The sequence below is a fragment of the Lithobates pipiens genome, unplaced genomic scaffold (genome assembly GCF_037356315.1).
Source record: "Lithobates pipiens isolate NorthernLeopardFrog02 unplaced genomic scaffold, aLitPip1_a1.2 Scaffold_18, whole genome shotgun sequence".
Classification (NCBI taxonomy): domain Eukaryota; kingdom Metazoa; phylum Chordata; class Amphibia; order Anura; family Ranidae; genus Lithobates; species Lithobates pipiens.
The window spans coordinates 119445345-119462668 of record NW_027507758.1 but is presented as its reverse complement, the minus strand read 5'-3'; the positions used below and the strand labels follow the sequence as shown (position 1 = coordinate 119462668).

The 17324-nt window shown below is 45.9% G+C and overlaps 1 protein-coding gene across 1 annotated transcript in view; it reads left to right on the top strand.

Annotated features, from left to right (window-relative positions):
• Nucleotides 1-17324, top strand: part of FANCL (FA complementation group L) — a 188751-nt gene that overhangs the window by 11344 nt on the left and 160083 nt on the right. The window lies entirely within an intron of this gene.

Here is a 17324-nt window from a genome sequence, read left to right as displayed (position 1 = left end):
AGTTTGCACGAAACAGGTGGGAGTAAGAAGGAGTCAGAAAAACCCCCAGGTATTTGAGTGAGTCATTGCACCATCTATAAGGATACGTTTCTTTCAGCCTAGAGAGTTGTGTAGCGGGTATATAGTTTCATAGTTTCATAGTTAGTAAGGTTGAATAAAGACACCAGTCCATCCAGTTCAACCTGAGTGAGTGTCTACCCCTATCCCTGTACATTGCACACTCACATTGGTCCCTACCCTCAAGGAGCCCACAATCTAAGGTCCCCATTCATATACTAAGGCCAATTTTGGTCAGAAGCCAATTAACCTACCTGCATGTCTTTGGAGTGTGGGAGGAAACCGGAGTACCCGGAGGAAACCCACGCAGGCACAGGGAGAACATGCAAACTCCAGGCAGGTAGTGTCGTGGTTGGGATTTGAACCAGCGACCCTTTTACTGCTAGGTGAGAGTGCTAACCACTACACCACTGTGCCGCCACAGTGGTGTAGTATGGGTATATGTATGGGTAAAGCTTCAGTCTTGGAGGTGTTAGCTTTATAACCAGAGATGCCCCCAAAGGATGATAGTAGCTTATGCAGTGAGGGGAGGGAGACCTGTGGGTTGGTAATAGTTAGCAAGATGTCGTCCGCAAAGATTGATAATTTATACTCCCCCTGTCGCATTGCCACCCCCACGGATATCTGGATGAGAACGTACGGCTTTGGCTAGGGGTTCTAGGCATAAAATAAATAACAACGGTGATAAAGGACACCCCTGCCGAGTACTATTCATCAAGGAGAAACGAGGCGACAAGAAGGACGACATCTGTACCTGGGCAGTAACCGTTGAGTATAAAGCCTCAAGCGCGTTTAAAAAGGGGCCATTAAAACCATAGACTTTGAGCGTGGCGAACATATAAGGCCAGCTAAGCCTATCGAAGGCCTTCTGTGCGTCTAAACTAAGTAAAAGTTTATTTGTTGGTCTTATCCAGGAGGTCGACCAGATTAATTGTGCGTCGGGTGTTATCTCCGGCATGCCTGCCAGGGACAAACCCCACCTGATCTCTGTGAATAAGTTTGGGGGCAAGAACTGATTGTCTAGAAGCAAGGATTTTCGTAAATATCTTGTAATCTGAATTTAGAAGGGCTATAGGCCTATAATTATCTGGGATGGAGGGGTCCTTACTCGGCTTGGAAATCACTGAGATGGAGTGTGAAAAGTGGGGGTGGGGGGGTGCCCTCTAGTAGAGAATCGAATAAAGTGAGCATGTGCGGTCCCAAAATGTCCAGGTAGGTTTTATAGTAGAAATAGGGGAGACCGTCAGGGCTGGGTGATTTATGCGACGGGAGCTCCCGTATAACAACAGAAAGCTCGTCTGCCGTTACTGTTTTATTTAGGGCCTCTAAATCACTTGACAAGAGCTTGGGAAGTTTCAGGTTGGAGAAAAAGGACTCAAATTTCTCTTGTGTAAACTGAAAATGATTTTCTGGGGATAGACAGTTATAGAGTTTCTGGTAAAAAATCACCAAAAGTGTTCGAGATTTCACGAGGGCAATGAGTCCTAGATCCGTCAGGCCGGGAGAGAAACTCAGGGAAGGAGTTGAATGCGCGCGGGCGTAGTTTATTAACTAACATTTTATGGGGTTTATTGGAAAATTCGTAGAATTTCTGCTTCATCCAGAGCAGCGATTTGGCCGCCTGGTCGAGTTGCACTCTTTTAATCTGTTCCCAAGTAGAGTGACTCTCCGCAGCCTCTCCACCGTGGGGGAGCCCAAAAGCCTCCGCTCCACCAAGAGAAGAGCAGAAGTTAAAGATCGAATATATTCGGTTCTGTCTCTCTTCAGTCTAGAGCTCTCTGCAATGCAAGCTCCTCTAAAAACGGCCTTGTGGGCCTCCCACAGGGTGGAAAAATCAGAGAACGACCTTCTGTTTAGTTGGAAAAATTCTGTAAGGCTCTTCGCAAGGACAGAGCGGAAGCCTCCAGATTGTAAGAGGTGACTGTTAAGTCGCCAGTGGCAAGATCTGGGGTAGGTCTGGGTTAGCAAGAGATCTAGGGTAATGGGGGCATGGTCAGACCAGGTAATCGGCATCACCTCAGAGTCAACCACATGTGGAATGAGAGGGGCAGATATAAGGAAGTGATCAAGCCGTGAATACATTTTATGAGCTGGAGAATAAAAGGTAAATTGCTGAGCTGTGGGGTGTTTAATCCTCCATGAGTCGAAAGTCGGTGGGATCTAATAAGCTGACGGAAGGAGGTAGCTTGAGAGGCAATCTTCTTGGAGGGTGTTGACGAGATCGGAGTTTGTCTATCTCTAAAGGGGGACATAACCAAGTTAAAGTCCCCGCCGACTATCATGAAGGGCTGTGATGTATAATGGGAAGAGTCAAACGGGCCTCTAAGGAAATCAATCTGACCAACATTAGGAGCATACAGGTTGACGAGGGTCAGAGGGGTGTTAAAGTATTGACATTCTAGGATTAGGCATCTACCATGGGGTCTGCATGAGAGGCTTTAACCTTAAGGGGGAATTACTTTTCGATCAGAATTGCAACACCTGCCCTGCCTGTGGGATCAGAGGCTAGGAAGGAGGTGGGGAAGTGCTTGGAGCCATCTGCTTTAAAATGGGTTTCTTGCAACATAATCACGTCTGCATCAGAGGACCTGAATTCCTTCAGGGCCAACCAGCGCTTACGTATAGAGCCTAGGCCCTTTACATTGTATGACAAAAGCTTTAAAGCCATCCGCCATTAGCCAGCTTTAAAGGGCAGGCTAAATGGGTAAGCATGTGTAAGTACCTGGAGGTTGCAGTACAGCCAAAAATAAGTAACATTGGACCAGGACACCAGTCGACCGAATGTGTCATTAGCGTCAGTTATAACCAGGCGGTGGGGAAAGAGTAGGTATACCCAGAGCCAGGATAACCTGAGGCCAAACCAGCCTATGCAGTGCATAAGTAAACAGTGAAACTGAGCTATAAGAATGGACACAGTAGAACAAAAAACATTAAAAAGAAACATTAACAAAAGTGTCAGAAAAATAAAAAAGGGAACCAAAACAAAAAAGAATAGAACATCTGGAGAGCCTGAGGGAAATATGCGCCTCAGGGGACCCAGGGTATCAACCCAGGCCAAGAGGGTTATGGCCGGACGAGCACCGGAGGTGGTCGAACGTAAAGGTGGAAGGGCCATCTACTCTCCTTATGAAATCGGGAATTAACAAATAGCATTAACAACATATCGTCTTTTTTTTTTTTTAAACGGAACCCCATGGGATGGGGAAAAATAGTCCCAGCTTGAACATTCAAGACAGAGGACAAACTTGATATAATCATAGCAACAGGACCCTTTCCTTTCAATTCACAGAGGGAAGAGAAAGGATGAGGGAGTATAAGCAGCATACAAAACTGAACCAAGTGGGATCTGGCGGGGAAATTCAGGGGGGTTGCTTGGAGAACCGTGGACGTTGAGGTGTAGAGAGCTTGGAGTATTGGGAAGTGGGCGAATCTGGGCTTCAGCAGGGTGCATATCCTCCTCAGGAAGGGGGGGAAGCTCAAGGCTCTTTAAAAAGGATTCGCTCTCCAGAAGATCCCGTAAGGCATGCTGAGCTCCATTTTTTTGACACCAGCAAACGAAAGGGGAAACCCCAATAATATGGAACCTTGTGATGTTGCAAGTAGGAGGTGATCGGCCGAAGGTTCCTGCGTTTAGCCAGGGTGACGGGGGAGAGGTCACTAAAAATCTGCAATTTCACCCCTTTGTAGACAATTTGAGGTTTGTTGCGCGTGGATTGGATCAGTGCCTCTTTGCTTTCAAAGAAGTGGAACCGGACAATAACATCTCTGGGTCTGGCTCCAGCAGGAGGCTTGGGGGCTAGAGAGCGGTGGGCTCTATCAAGGCGCTAGTCTATGTCCACGACCGTGGGGGCCAGGGTGTTAAAGAGGCCCAGGAGATAAGCGCGTAAATCAGAATCTCCCACAGTCTCCGGGATATCTCTAAAGCGCAAGTTCTGGCGTCTCTCTCTATTTTCCAGGTCCTCTTGTTGCAGCTGTAATTGAGAGACTGAGAGGTGTAGGTTATGGTTGTCCTCCTCGATGGCCTGGACATAGCTGACCATCTCGTCAAATTTATTTTCGAGTGTGTCCATGCGCTCACCAAGCTGGTTAATTTCCTTTCTCAGTTAAACCGCAAGTTTATTTACCTCGGCTGAGACATTAGTTGTGATCTGTTGGAGCAAAAGATGTAATTTGGTGTCCAGTTTGGCATCCAAAATAGCAGGTGTAAGGATCCCCTGCAGTGGAGGCGGACCCGGGTACAGAGGCTTGGGGAACAGTAGCTGGTGGGGGGTGCCAGAACCCTCAATTCATGGTGGAGAAAGGATCCGGAGAGGAATGGGAGGGTGTAGGTTGAGATCTGGTAACAAAACAGTCCATAATTGGCCCTGTCTGCTGTTCAGTGATATGTTTATAATGTTCCTGTTGCTGACCAATTTTTCCCATGGGGTACTTTGGTACTGTAAAGAAGAGGAAAGCTTACCCCCGGAGCTGATAGTAGTTAGCGTAGCTTAGCGGGGGTCACAGGGAGCAGATAGGCCCCTTAAATCATTTACCTCATTTAAAAGTCACGTTGGTCAAAGATGATGAAGTTCATGTTGATAACTGATGGTGGGTGCAACTGATTTCAGGAGAATCCTCTCCCCCTTCACACTATTAGGCTGTGGTAATAGCAACTATAAGATGCTGGGAGTAGCTGCAGAGGGCTGCAGAGAAGGTTAACTAGGCCTGGGCCTGCTGCAGACAGACGTGGACCTCAGCCCCCCTATAACACACAAAAGTAGCGCCCACCCGGCGGGGGGAGGGGAGATTGGAGGGGGGATCCGAAAGCAACCCCTTAGGGGACTCACCAGGCCAGAGAAGAGTAGGATGCTCCAGGTGGCTCCCGTGTGTGTGGGTGCAGCGACCGGGCTTCTCCTCCTCGGATGTCCTATTTCCGTCACTGGAACGGCTCTCAGCGTGCTCCATAGGCCAGAGCGGTGCTCCTAGAGGCCTAGTAGGCCACAAGATGGCGTCCGGCGAGGCGTCCAGCAGTGACCGCAATGGGCCGAATCCTGCGGCCCGCGGACAGCAAAGTTCTACCAAAGTCGTATGTGGCTGCAGAGGAGGGTCTGGCAGACAAGGTAAGCTGTTTGTCGGGTATCCAAAGCAATCCGCAGCGGAGGATGGCCGCGGATTACCGTTCAACCAACGGAGCTCTGGGGACAAGCGTCCTTCCTCGGATCCGGCCGGCCACGCCCCCACACAATGGACAATTTTAGTTTAGACACGAGCCAATTAACCTACCTGCATGTCTTTGGAGTGGGGGTTATTGCCAACCGGTTGCATGTGTATGCCCATTTGTGAGAGAATGCTAATTCATAGGGATGCTTGGCACAGATATATGGGTCTGCAGGTGCAAATATGTGCCTAATCCCAGTCTTGGTGCCAGATGGCCAATTTAAGGAACCCAAACCCACATTTGTGCCTCTGATATGCTTACCCATTTCTGGCTTGGCCTGCCCCTGGACTTATCTCTGCTCTGACTTTCTGCTGTGACTTGATTTGATCCTGATCCCATTTTTGTTTGCCTGGTCATTGCTGACTTGGCTAGCCCCTGACTACTGCTCAAATCTTATGACCTCTGGTGTGACTTTGGCCTGCTTCTGGACCACAAATCTGCCTTCTGTCTTGACTACTGTCTGCTTCCTTGGTTGCCGAACATGGCCTATTTCCGACCACACTTTCAGCCTGTCATGGTTTCCGGTGTTCCTGCCAGCTGCTATCCTGTCTGCTTCACCATGGGGACTCCTTCTATGGTAGTGCCCCTCTGTGAGTTTTCTGTCAGTTTACACACTCTCCTTACAGTCAAGCTTCTGTGTTTTTTTATTTACTTTTTTTTTTTTTTTCATTTCATTTATTTTTTAACAGAGAAGTATATGTGTGGTGTGTGTGTGTGTGTGTGTGTGTGTGTGTGTGTGTGTGTGTGTGTGTGTGTGTGTTTTTTTTTTTTTTTTTTTTAATCATACTTGCCTAGATGTTGTATCTGTCCCCTGTCAACTCGAAGACTGAGAACTGAGCAATCAAACCCCACTGACCGCTCGGTTCTCAGTGCTTCATGAGCAGAGAACTGGTAACTGTCAGTCACCGCTGTCTCCTCTGTGCTCACTGGAGTGCTGGGCTGTGAAGGGGGCAGAAGCGGCTGGCCCAGGCTCTCAGCATATGGCCCAGTCCAGTCATATGGTCACGATCTTTCCCCAGCCTGGACCAGCTCTGTGATGTCTCCTTTAATTAACTTCTGTTGCAGAAAAGAAAAATCTTTCTATGTATTTTAGGACAAAGCATTACCTCAGCCTCCAGCTTGTTCCATAGAAAAGTTCATGACTTCCCAGTATGTATGTTGATGACCTGAAAACTGCTAAGACACAGGAAGTAATTCAGCAGCAGACCACTCTAGCACACACCCTGCACCTTCCCTCCCCCTCCAGGAGATTGCTCTCCTTTAGATTTACCTGAACTATATAATAGTAGGACACTGCTATCTATCCAATCACTCTGCATCCAAGCAGGCAGGTCTTTGCACTGCATAGTTGATAATAGATGTAAATTAAATTGTACAATCAGAATATATAGTGTATAGTGAGCAGATTTCCAAGGACACAATTTTGTTTTCAGTACTACTGCCTGCATGTCAGTACAGAGGTGGATGGGAGCAACCTCCTGGAGGGATATTCTCTCACTTCTGTTTTGGCTATGGAATCGTAATAAAGGGAAATCTCCCCAATGAAACACAGATAGCAAAGAAACTGATGAGTTATAACTCTCACTTATGGACGCTACTGAAAAGTGAGAACAAACATAAGTGCAGGAGGCAGAGAGTGCCAGCAATCGTTTTTTATTTTAGTTATTTTTTTTATGTATTAATCCTTCCCCCTATGGGAGGGGTGGCACTGCAAAAGAAATAGAAGTAGTGCTGAAAAAATCTTGTGTTATTTAAATATTAATAGATGCTATGGACATGGACAGAAGGGCTGAAGAATGCCTTAAAGATGTTGAAAGGCTTCTGCTTCTGAATTCTGGCCAAATCTAACAGCTGCCTTCATGGCTACATTTTTGGAAATCTGGCTTAAATATTGAAACTGCTACCTGAAAGAAGGCACCCCGCTTCCCCAAAGAACAGATACACATTTGCTTTTTTTATACAGGGCACTAAACTTTCTAGCAGATGCTTTAGCAAAAGCTTTTATTATGTCAGCAAGAGCCAAAGGTCTTCCAAATACAGCTTGTAAAGCATTGTGGCTAAGAGCCCAGGTTGGTGAAACAGGCTCTACAATTATTGCACGCACTTTTGAAGGGAACTAAGTATTTGTATCTGGTTTATTGAAAATAATGGGAAAGGTTTCTTAAGGTAAGGTAATTATTTTCTTTTTATGCTTGCAGAAAGAGAATATCTATCCAAAAATAATGTTTTGTGGTCACAGAAAGCAGAATAATCGCCTATATACACATCTGCTGATAGAAACACATTTTTAATGTGACTTGTCACTTTTAGGGAGAAAAAAAAGGCTGCTGACCGATATGAAATGCAGGCACTTAGAGGTGCATTTACCTGCAGCTTTTAGTGCCCCCGCCCAAATATTAGGCCATTCCGATTGGGCAAGGCTGGTAGGATCAAACAATTTCCCCCCACCCCCTTCAAGTTTTCCACACATTCCTATAAACCATGAGGCAGCCTATAATAATTGTGTAGCGCACAGACCCCTAATGGGTCCCAATGATTGTCCCAAGTTCTATTCCCTAGTGCGTGCAAGCAGCCAGGCACCCAGTCTCTCCTCACAAGAACCAGGCAGAAAGCGTATTTTTGGATTTATTGCTTAAAAAAACTTGGGTAGGATGCAGGGTGAGCCTTGGAGTACTACAGAATCCACGAAACAGGTAATGGAGGACACTCTCTAATTGTACCATCTCTTCAGGGTGCAGCAATCCTCTTGTAGCTAATGATTAATGACCTACAGCCCAGGGGGCTCCATTGCAAAAGTAAAACCTGAGCTGGCAAACTTGAAGTAGCTTTCCCAAAAGTTGGCAAGGACAGTCTCTGGAATTTTTTCAGGCTTGTACTCACAGTGTCCTGGATACTTGAATGCTTCTCTGCAGTACCAAATAGCTTCTGCACCATGTGCCTGCAAGTCAGATCCTCTGTGGACTTCTGCAACTGTTTTCATGAACTTTTGGACATGGGTCCCCTAGCTCTAACTGAAGCTGGGACCCAGCTGGCCTCTTCTAAACTTCAGCCCTCAGGCTGGGTCTTATTCTACTGGACAATGACCCTGCTGTTCCAGGCCCTAGCCTATTTATACATACCTCTGCCCCCTACTGGTCATTCTTCCTGCCATGGATTGTCTAAGGTCGTATGAATATGCAAGTGAGGGTCCGCCTCTTCCACCCACTTAATTCTGGAACCTACACAAATCGGGAGAAAGCAGTCAAACCTACAACCAGCAGAAAACCAAGGACAGCCAAAAGCAATCAAAATTCGCTACACTGGCTACAGGGGAGCCAAAAACTGAATTTGCCTCAAACTGTTAGCAACCTAGCTAGGAGGGTGCAACATTTGGATTTTCTAAATTTCTAAGGCGCTTCCCTGGAATCTATGGAATTGTTTTTTCTACAAAGATCTTTGAACTCTAATGCCCTATGCCCTCTGGGTATTTAGCCCCAGTGCATGGGGATCTGCCATTTAGCCAGGAGGCACAGAAGGCATGCTCCCTAAGAGCATGAGAACTGGTGTAGCTGAACTGGATTTTTGTTTTAGAGCAGTATGCCCCCAAGAATGAATGCCAAGAACGCAGGCTCCACCACAGCAGCTGTCAGTCTCTCCTAGATTTTGACAGGCTGCTGACAGGGAGCTGGAAAGTGCACCTGTGCCCTCTGCCCATGGCCAAATGCCAGAGCTGTGTGCATTGGGCCTGAAAAAGATAGAATGAATTGCTTTTGTACTTACAAGCAGCTGGAGTGAAGATGACCATTTCATGGTGCTTGGTGAACTTATTCACACAGTCAAGGACAGCCATTTTGCTTTATTGACACTTTTTGAATATTTTGCAATGCCAGTGTCTGCTCTTTAGGGTAACAGGGAATGGTCGAATATACCCATATAATTCTGAATTTATTGCTTCAGTTCAAGTCTGACTACATGCACCAACGCGTATCAAAAGTGCTTCATGTACACTACAGCCCCTAACTTTGCGTTTAGGAGCGTTTGGCATTTTTTGCTAAAGATTCTAAACCAACCTTCCTCTCCTGAATGCAAAATAATTGCAATTGGGATGGGGAACGCTTTGACCGCCGGACGAAAAGTGCTGCAAAATCCCAGTGAGATTTTGCCATGTTTTCCCATGGCCTGCTGTCATATTAGGCTATGTGCACATGAAAAATAAAGAGAAGAATATCCACTTCGCTTAGGCTCTATAAAGCAGCTAACATATTGCTGGTGACAATTAAAATAGATAAAAATGGAACAATGCAGCACTTAAAAATCATAAGTGTTCAGACACCATAACCCAAAACAACAAAAATAAATTCATAAAAGTGAAAGTCCATAAATCCTAAGATACACCCAGGGTGCACAGCCAAATGAACTGCAGGTGAACTAAAAGTCCTCCACCAGCTGATAACATCCGAATAGATCCTGTTGGCCCCTTTGTTTCTCGGTCGCCGCCAATCAGCTGAAGCCACAGCCTAAAGGTGTTCAGGAAGCTTTTTGTTCTTATAAATTATATAAATGGCTAAAAAAAAAATCACCAAATTAGTGTTGCAATGCTAATTGCAATCTGAAAATATTTGAGCCCACATTTTTAACCAAAGAGTGAAAAAAAGCAATTGCCAGATATATTGTACAAGGATTTTTTTTTTCATGTGGAAAGTTACACACATTCCACAACCGTAACCATGTATGAATCCCTAACGTGTTTAGTTAACGTTTTTTTTTTTTTTTTTTTTTTCACAATATTTTTATTGAAAAGATTTTTGGTTAACAGAACAAAGGTAATACATACATCAGAGAATAAGGAGAAACATATAACTTGTAGCAATTAGTTGTAGTATTAGACAAGTAACTCCACAACAATGTTATTAACAATAGCATTAGGATAGTAGAAAACGTTATCTGATATTGATAGATTACAACAAATTATGCTCAGGACCGTAGAGATTCCGACATATGTAGTGAAGGAGAGAGGGAGAGCAGAAAAAGGGGAAGCAGAAAGAGGAGAAGAAGGATAGGCAAAAGAGGATGGAGAAGAGTGGAAGAGAGTTGTGTGGATAAGTATCAGAAAGGTATCGGGGGGACCCATTTTCAAATTAGACATTTCATCAAAGGGGATAGTTATTAAATTATAACAATATAATCTCCAAGTTAGTGGTAGATGGAACTTAGGCAGGAAACTGATCTAGCCAAACCTTCCAGAGCTGGATGGCTTTTCCCTCCGATCCCCGCTTCCGGGCGAGTAGGATTTCATATGTGGAAGTAGTTTGAAGGATACGGTATAAGTCAGATATATTTGGCGCTACGGCATTTTTCCATTGTTTGGTTATAAGTGATTTAGCAGCAAGGAGGATATGGATAACCACGGTGCGGAGATCGGGAGGGAAAAGCTCTATACCTAAATTTAGAAGAGCAAGACTTATATTAGGAGGGGTGAGCATTCCAGTGGTTGAGGAGATCAGACGAAACACCGAGTTCCAGTAACTGCTCAAGTTTTTGCAAGACCATAGGATGTGCTTAAGGTTACCTATCTCGCCACAACCTCTCCAGCAATGTTGTGAGTGATCACCGGAAAACTTGCTCAAGCGATAAGGTGTCAGATACCATCTCAGGGTAATCTTCTGGTGGAGTTCCCAGTGGTTGATGCATCTAGTGGCCTTATATAGGGTTCTGCATGCTACCTGCCACTGTTGAGTGGTATAAGTGGTTGCCAAATCCCTTTCCCACTTTATATGAGAAGTGGTTTTAACAAATACTGTTTTTTGTTGAAAGAGCAGATAAAATATAGATATTCCCTTCTTTTGGGTTTGTGTGGATGTGAGGTAATTCCACGCTGATTCGTGGAGATATAACTTGTGGGATGAAAGTGACTTAAAAAAGTGGGAAATTTGACTATAAGGATAGTTATCCTGAACTTGGAACTCATACTGTTGGACAAGAACATCAAAGGATTTTAAAGAGTTATCATGGAAAAGGTCAGCAATCGTTTCAATTCCCTTATCCCGCCATCTTTTAGTGGGAATGTTGGGAATGATGTCTGCTAGTGTATCTATGGGGACGGGGATATTGATTAATTTTTCGCCAGGTGACGGGGCTGCACAGAGAGCCCGCCAAGCCAGCAGAGAGGCTTGTATGGTCAGAGGGAGCCGCTTTAGTGGAAACGGTTTCCACCTGTCTATTAAAAGCATAGCTGACAGCGTACTGGTAGGGCATATCGCTTGCTCGATAGATCCCCAAGGCGAGGACTTCGTATCTCGAAACCAGTGTCGAAGTTGGACAAGAAGCGAAGCCCTATAATAATCTATGAGTATGGGATATCCTACCCCACCAGCATTCCTATGTTTCAATAAGTAAGTTTTGGAGCATCTGGGTCTTTTGGATTGCCAGACATATTTAGAAATTATGGCATCTAGTCTTTTGAGATGTGCGGGGGAGAGAGGAACAGGTAGTGTACGAAAAATATATAGGATTTGTGGTAGGAGGAGCATTTTGAATGAAGCCAGTCTCCCCGACCAAGAGAGTTCTACTTTGGATAATCGGGCGGTCTCTGTAGTCAAGTGGTCGGAGAGCTGGCGGTAATTAATGTCAGCTAGCTCAGTTGGGTCAGCAACTATCCGGAGACCCAAATAAGTTATGCCCACTTCACTCCAGGTGTAAGAAAACAAGGCTTGTAAGATATTTCTAAGATTGGTAGGGACATTGATTGGTAAGATTAAGGATTTGGAAAAATTTATTTTATAATATGAAATCTGGCTAAAATTTTGCAGAATAGAATGAGCAGCGGGTAGGGATTTCGTGGGGGCATTTAAAAATAAGATGACATCGTCTGCGAACAGGTTGATCTTATGGGAGGTGTTTTGGAAAGTGAAGCCAATTATGTCTGGGTGTGTTCTGATTTTTTCCGCAAGGGGTTCAATAAGTAAATTAAAGATGGAAGGAGAGAGGGGGCACCCCTGCCTCGTGCCATTCGTAATTTTAAAAATCTGAGATAATGTACTTGACGTGTAAACCTGCGCGGATGGAGATGAGTAGAGGGCAAGAATAGCAGATAGTATGGGCCCAGTGAACCCAAACTTTTTAAGAACCTGAACCATATACCCCCAGTGTATCCTGTCGAACGCCTTCTCCGCATCCAAAGAAAGGAGCAGAGAAGGCGTCCGACAGGACTTCGCGTGATGGAGCAGGTCGACAACCCTTCGGGTTGCATCCGAGGGCTGTCTCCCAGTCGTGAATCCAGACTGGTCAGGGTTGATCAGGGAAGGCAGGGTATCTAAAAGTCTTAAGGCTAGTATTTTTGCGTACAGTTTGACATCAGTATTTAGGAGGGATATAGGGCGGAAATTGGACGGGACATCAGGAGTTTTACCAGGCTTGGGAATAGTAACTACATAAGCTCTAAGCATTTCTGGGGGGAAAGAGGCATTTAAAATTGCTTTAGAAAAGACGTCTTGTAATGCCGGGGATAACACCGTTTTAAATACTTTGTAGTAATCATTTGGAAGGCCGTCAGGACCGGGAGATTTGCCTAGGGGTAAGGTATGTATGGCTTTTTGTATTTCTTTCACAGATATAGGGGCGTTGAGGGAGGTTAACTGTGAGTGAGACAAGGTTGGGAGATTAAGAGACTGCAAGAAAGACTGGATATCATCTTCTAAGGGTTGGACTGTGTCAGGGTCCTTATCTATGTTATAAAGAGAGGAGTAATAGTCGGCGAAAGCGTCTGCTATGCCCCTAGGATCTGAGATTTTAGCACCATCAGAAGCTCGCCTAATGAAGGGGATTCTGTTACGGGTTTTGTGGTCTTTCAATTTGTTAGCGAGAAGTTTCCCAGCCCTATTACCATGAGCATAGTGGTTAACTTGCAAAGCCTTAATATATTTATCATGAGAGTCCAAAAGCAAACCCCTCAGCTCGTAACGAAGGGCTGTCAACTTGTCTGCCAAGGGAACCCCAGGAGTGACCTTATTTAGAGCCTCAATGGTTTTAATTTCTTGAAGCAGAGAATCTAATTTGCTCGATCTCTGTTTCTTAAGCCTGGAGCTGAGTTGTAGCAAAATACCCCTCATATACGCCTTGTGGGCGCACCATAGGGTCATAGGGTCGGAGACAGAGTTTTTGTTGATATCAAAAAATTCTTGTAGTGTTTTTGTTAAAGAGGTCACATAACCGGGTATCCGAAGCAGACTCGAGTCAGCCCTCCATACAAAATCTCCCGAGGGGACATCCCTCTCCGCCACCACCACCGATACTGGCGCATGATCTGACCAAGTTATGTCATGGATAGCGGAGGAGGATGTTGCCCGCAATATACCTCTATCCCCAACAATCATATCTATACGGGAATAAGTGTTGTGCCTGGCTGAATGAAATGAAAAATCCTTTTCACCAGGATGCCCACATCTCCAGATGTCATACAGTTCTGCGGAATGCAAAGTGGATTGGAGTGTGGGTAAAAGCCTCTTGGACTTAGACGTAGTGTCAATATTGTAGTCCATAGTGATGTTGAAATCACCACCAATAAGTAAAGCACCCTGTTTAACTCCATCAATTTTTTTCAGTAGCCTTTTCAGAAATCTCAGCTGATGAGAGTTCGGAGCGTAGAGGCTAACTACCGTATAGAGTTTGTTGTTGATTTCTCCAATAACAATGACATATCGACCTCCAGGGTCGGTGGTAAAAGACTTAAGAGTGAAGGTTACAGAAGCACTGATGAGAATAGCAACTCCTTTATGTTTACTTGACACTGAGGCTTGGAAAATATGTGGGAATTTTTTATGATGGAGTCTATGTTGGTCCTGTAGTGTGAGATGCGATTCTTGTATGCAAAGGACATCGGCCTTCAGCTTGCCGGCCTCCTTCCAGAGGGCTGCTCTTTTAGCCGGGTGGTTAAGCCCATGTGTGTTAAAAGAAACAAACTTTACCATTGGCAATTATTATAGGGAAGAGAGTGTAGTACGCATGCCCAAGCGGTCTTGGTCCGATAGGGGTCCTCGAGTATCCTGTTGTGGAAACAATCTTCAGCAGTGAGATTGGGAATCTGAGAGGTTAGATGAGTCCATCCTGTGGAGAAGTGAGGGGGGAATAAAACAGAAGGGGGAGAGAAAAAAAGAGAACAAACAGCAAGCAGGGGAAAGCAAAACCAACATGGTTGCACGGAGAGAAAGAGAAACAGTAAAAAAAATAAACTCGGAGCTTCATCTTGCTCCGGATTAAGAAAAGGGCCCTTTCCAGGAACCCGTGGCAGAATTTCTGCACTAAATGTCATGGGGTGTAAAAGCACTCGGTGGCATACGTGCTAGGGGAGCCGGGTATCGTCGAGTAAGGTGGTAGCGTGTGGCGGAGAGATCAAGTGCGTCTCCTGGAGGAGGCATTTTTGTGTTTCCTGGATACAACCTGCCAGGTGTCGCTAACGTCCATTGAAGCTGGTGGAGACGTATGAGATTCTGATTGAGCTGGAAGGATGTCCCATGCTCTAAGCAGCTTCAGTCCTTCCTCCAGGGAATTGACCACAGACACCTGCTCATCTTTAGTGATATGCAACTTAGCCGGATATCCCCAGCGGTATAAGATGGCGTGGTTGCGCAGAGCTTTAGTAATGGATAACAGGGCTTTACGTTTCTGCATGGTGTACTGGGACAAGTCCGCAAAGAGCTGAATATGTGCATAGCATTCAGGTGGTTGTTTGTTTTTGCGATGAGCAGACATGAAATTTTCTTTAATGTGGTAAAAATGTACCCGCATAAGGACATCCCTAGGGATGTTATCTGGTAGATGGGACGGTTTGGGGAGTCGATGGATCCTGTCAATCACTAAATCAGAGTCAGTGGCGTCCGGCAGGAAGGATCTCATCATAGTTTGAGCATATTGCAATAGTTGGCCCGGGGTGATCACTTCGGGGATCCCCCTAATTTTGAGGTTGTTGCGGCGGGATCTATCTTCAAGGTCAGCGACCTTTGACCTAAGCCAGGACACCTCGTCAGCTTGCTCATTATGGGCATCAACTAATGAGTTATAAGAGGTGGCATAATCGCCCATCTTTTCCTCCACATGAGATACTCTGTCTCCCAGCTCCCCCATGTCTGCCTTAAAACTCCGCATGCAGTCCATTAGGTCCGCGTGGAGGGAGCTGCGAAGGGACACCAGCATGTCTTTCAACGTGGTGTCAGACACCGGCTGGTTGGTGGTGGGGAACGAATGGAGCGTTTCAGCTAGTTCCCTAGTATCATCCAAGCCCTCGTGGTCCCCGCTCACCTTGTCGGCGGTCACGTCCACCGTCAGACGGGGTTTAGATTTCGCCGGGCTCCGGGACAGCGGAGATGAGATGTCCGGAGGGTCTCTGGACACGCTGGGGCTGTGTTTCGGGCTCGGAGAGGATGTCGCAGACTCGCTGGAGGTAGGCGGCGAGGCGTCTCCGGCGCCATCTTGGAGTAGGCCGCGGTCTTTCTGCGGGAAGAAGTGTTGAAGTTTATGGAGCTGTGAGACTCCTTTCCTCTTTTTGGCCATGCCGAGGGAATGAGGGATAGTTCCCACGCAGGTAGTGGTTAGTTAGAGTCAAAGTCCTCTCCGTTAAGCGTCGTTCCCCGGTCTCCAGCACGGAGCTATCTGCTCACACGTCCATGCAGTAGCTCGGTAGCCACGCCCCTAGTTAACGTTTTTGTAAACCCAACATTTTATATTCCTGATATGTGCCTGCTGTACCATATGTACTTGTATGAAAAAGTCTCCTGCTCTCCTTGTATTGCTTCCTTTCTGTGAAATCCCTGGTGTTCCTGCTAGCGTTTCTGCTTTCCTGTTAAAAACTGACCACACTAAACAGAACACACCATGGTCAGTTCTCTAGCTGTGCTGGGAACTCGGCCTGCTCTTCTCCAATGATCAGACTTGTCCTGACACTCCCCCACCCCTTGCACAGTTATTCCCTGGGAAGCTTAGTGTGCTGCTGCTTCTCTTCTCCCAGCTCTCTCTGCAGCTGAGAAGAGAGGGAATGTGATCACTTCTTATTAAAAAAATAAAATAAAAATTATAAAAAAAAAAAAAAAAAGAGGTCCTCCTCCCTCTCCCCCTCCCTCCTCTAAAGTTGGACAGAGTAGGAGATAGCTACACATGTTGGGGTTGAGAGTTCCAGGAGATTGGGTAGGCTATGGAGAAGTCCTGGTTGTGAATATGGGAGGTGTTAGTGCTAGAGAGCGAGAGAAATTGGGAGGATTCGAGAAGACTGGGTGATATTTTGAGACCATATTGGTGATGTAGCTGGAGGCAGAGTTGTGGGTGGCTTTGTAATTTTATGTTTTAATTTATTTTTTTTTGGTGATGAACACTGAGCTGTTGGTAGGGTGGATGAGTCTGGCAGCAGCATTCATAATAGAGTGATGAGAGGAAGCTAATATGGTTGAATGAATAACTTCTATAGCGCTACATATGCAACTAAATCGCCTCGTATCAAGATGTAGTTTTAGTTAATCAGTATATTCTTGCTTTAAAAAATAAATAAAAAAAAAGTACAAAAAGGTAGTTACTTAACCACTTGAGGACCGCCGTATTGCCATTGTACGTCAGCACAATGGCACAGGCAGGCACAATCACGTACATCTACGTGATTGCCTTCCAGCGGGTGGGGGGTCCGATCGGACCCCCTCCCGCTGGTTACGGCGGTCCGATTCGGTCCAGGAGCGCTCCGTGATGAGGGGATGGCCGTTGGTTTTCGGCCACCCCCTCTGGATCGCTCCTGGCCAATGAGAAGCTTCCTCCCCTGTGTATTGTTTACACAGGAAGGAGGAAGTGATGTCATTCTCCTCGGGGCGGTCTTTTTGACCGGACTACGAGGAGAAGAGTAAAAGTAAGTGTGCACCAACACTACACTGACATGTAGGTACACACAGGCACACAAACCCCCCCCCCGATCCCCCCCCCCCGATCGCCCCCCCCGCCCCCCCTCCCCCCCCAGTCACAGTGTCACTGATTGCATTGATCATTTCTTTACTGATCAATGCATTCAGTGTCAGTTGTGACAGTAAAAACTGTCAGGACAGTTAGTGTTAGGTCCAGGGTA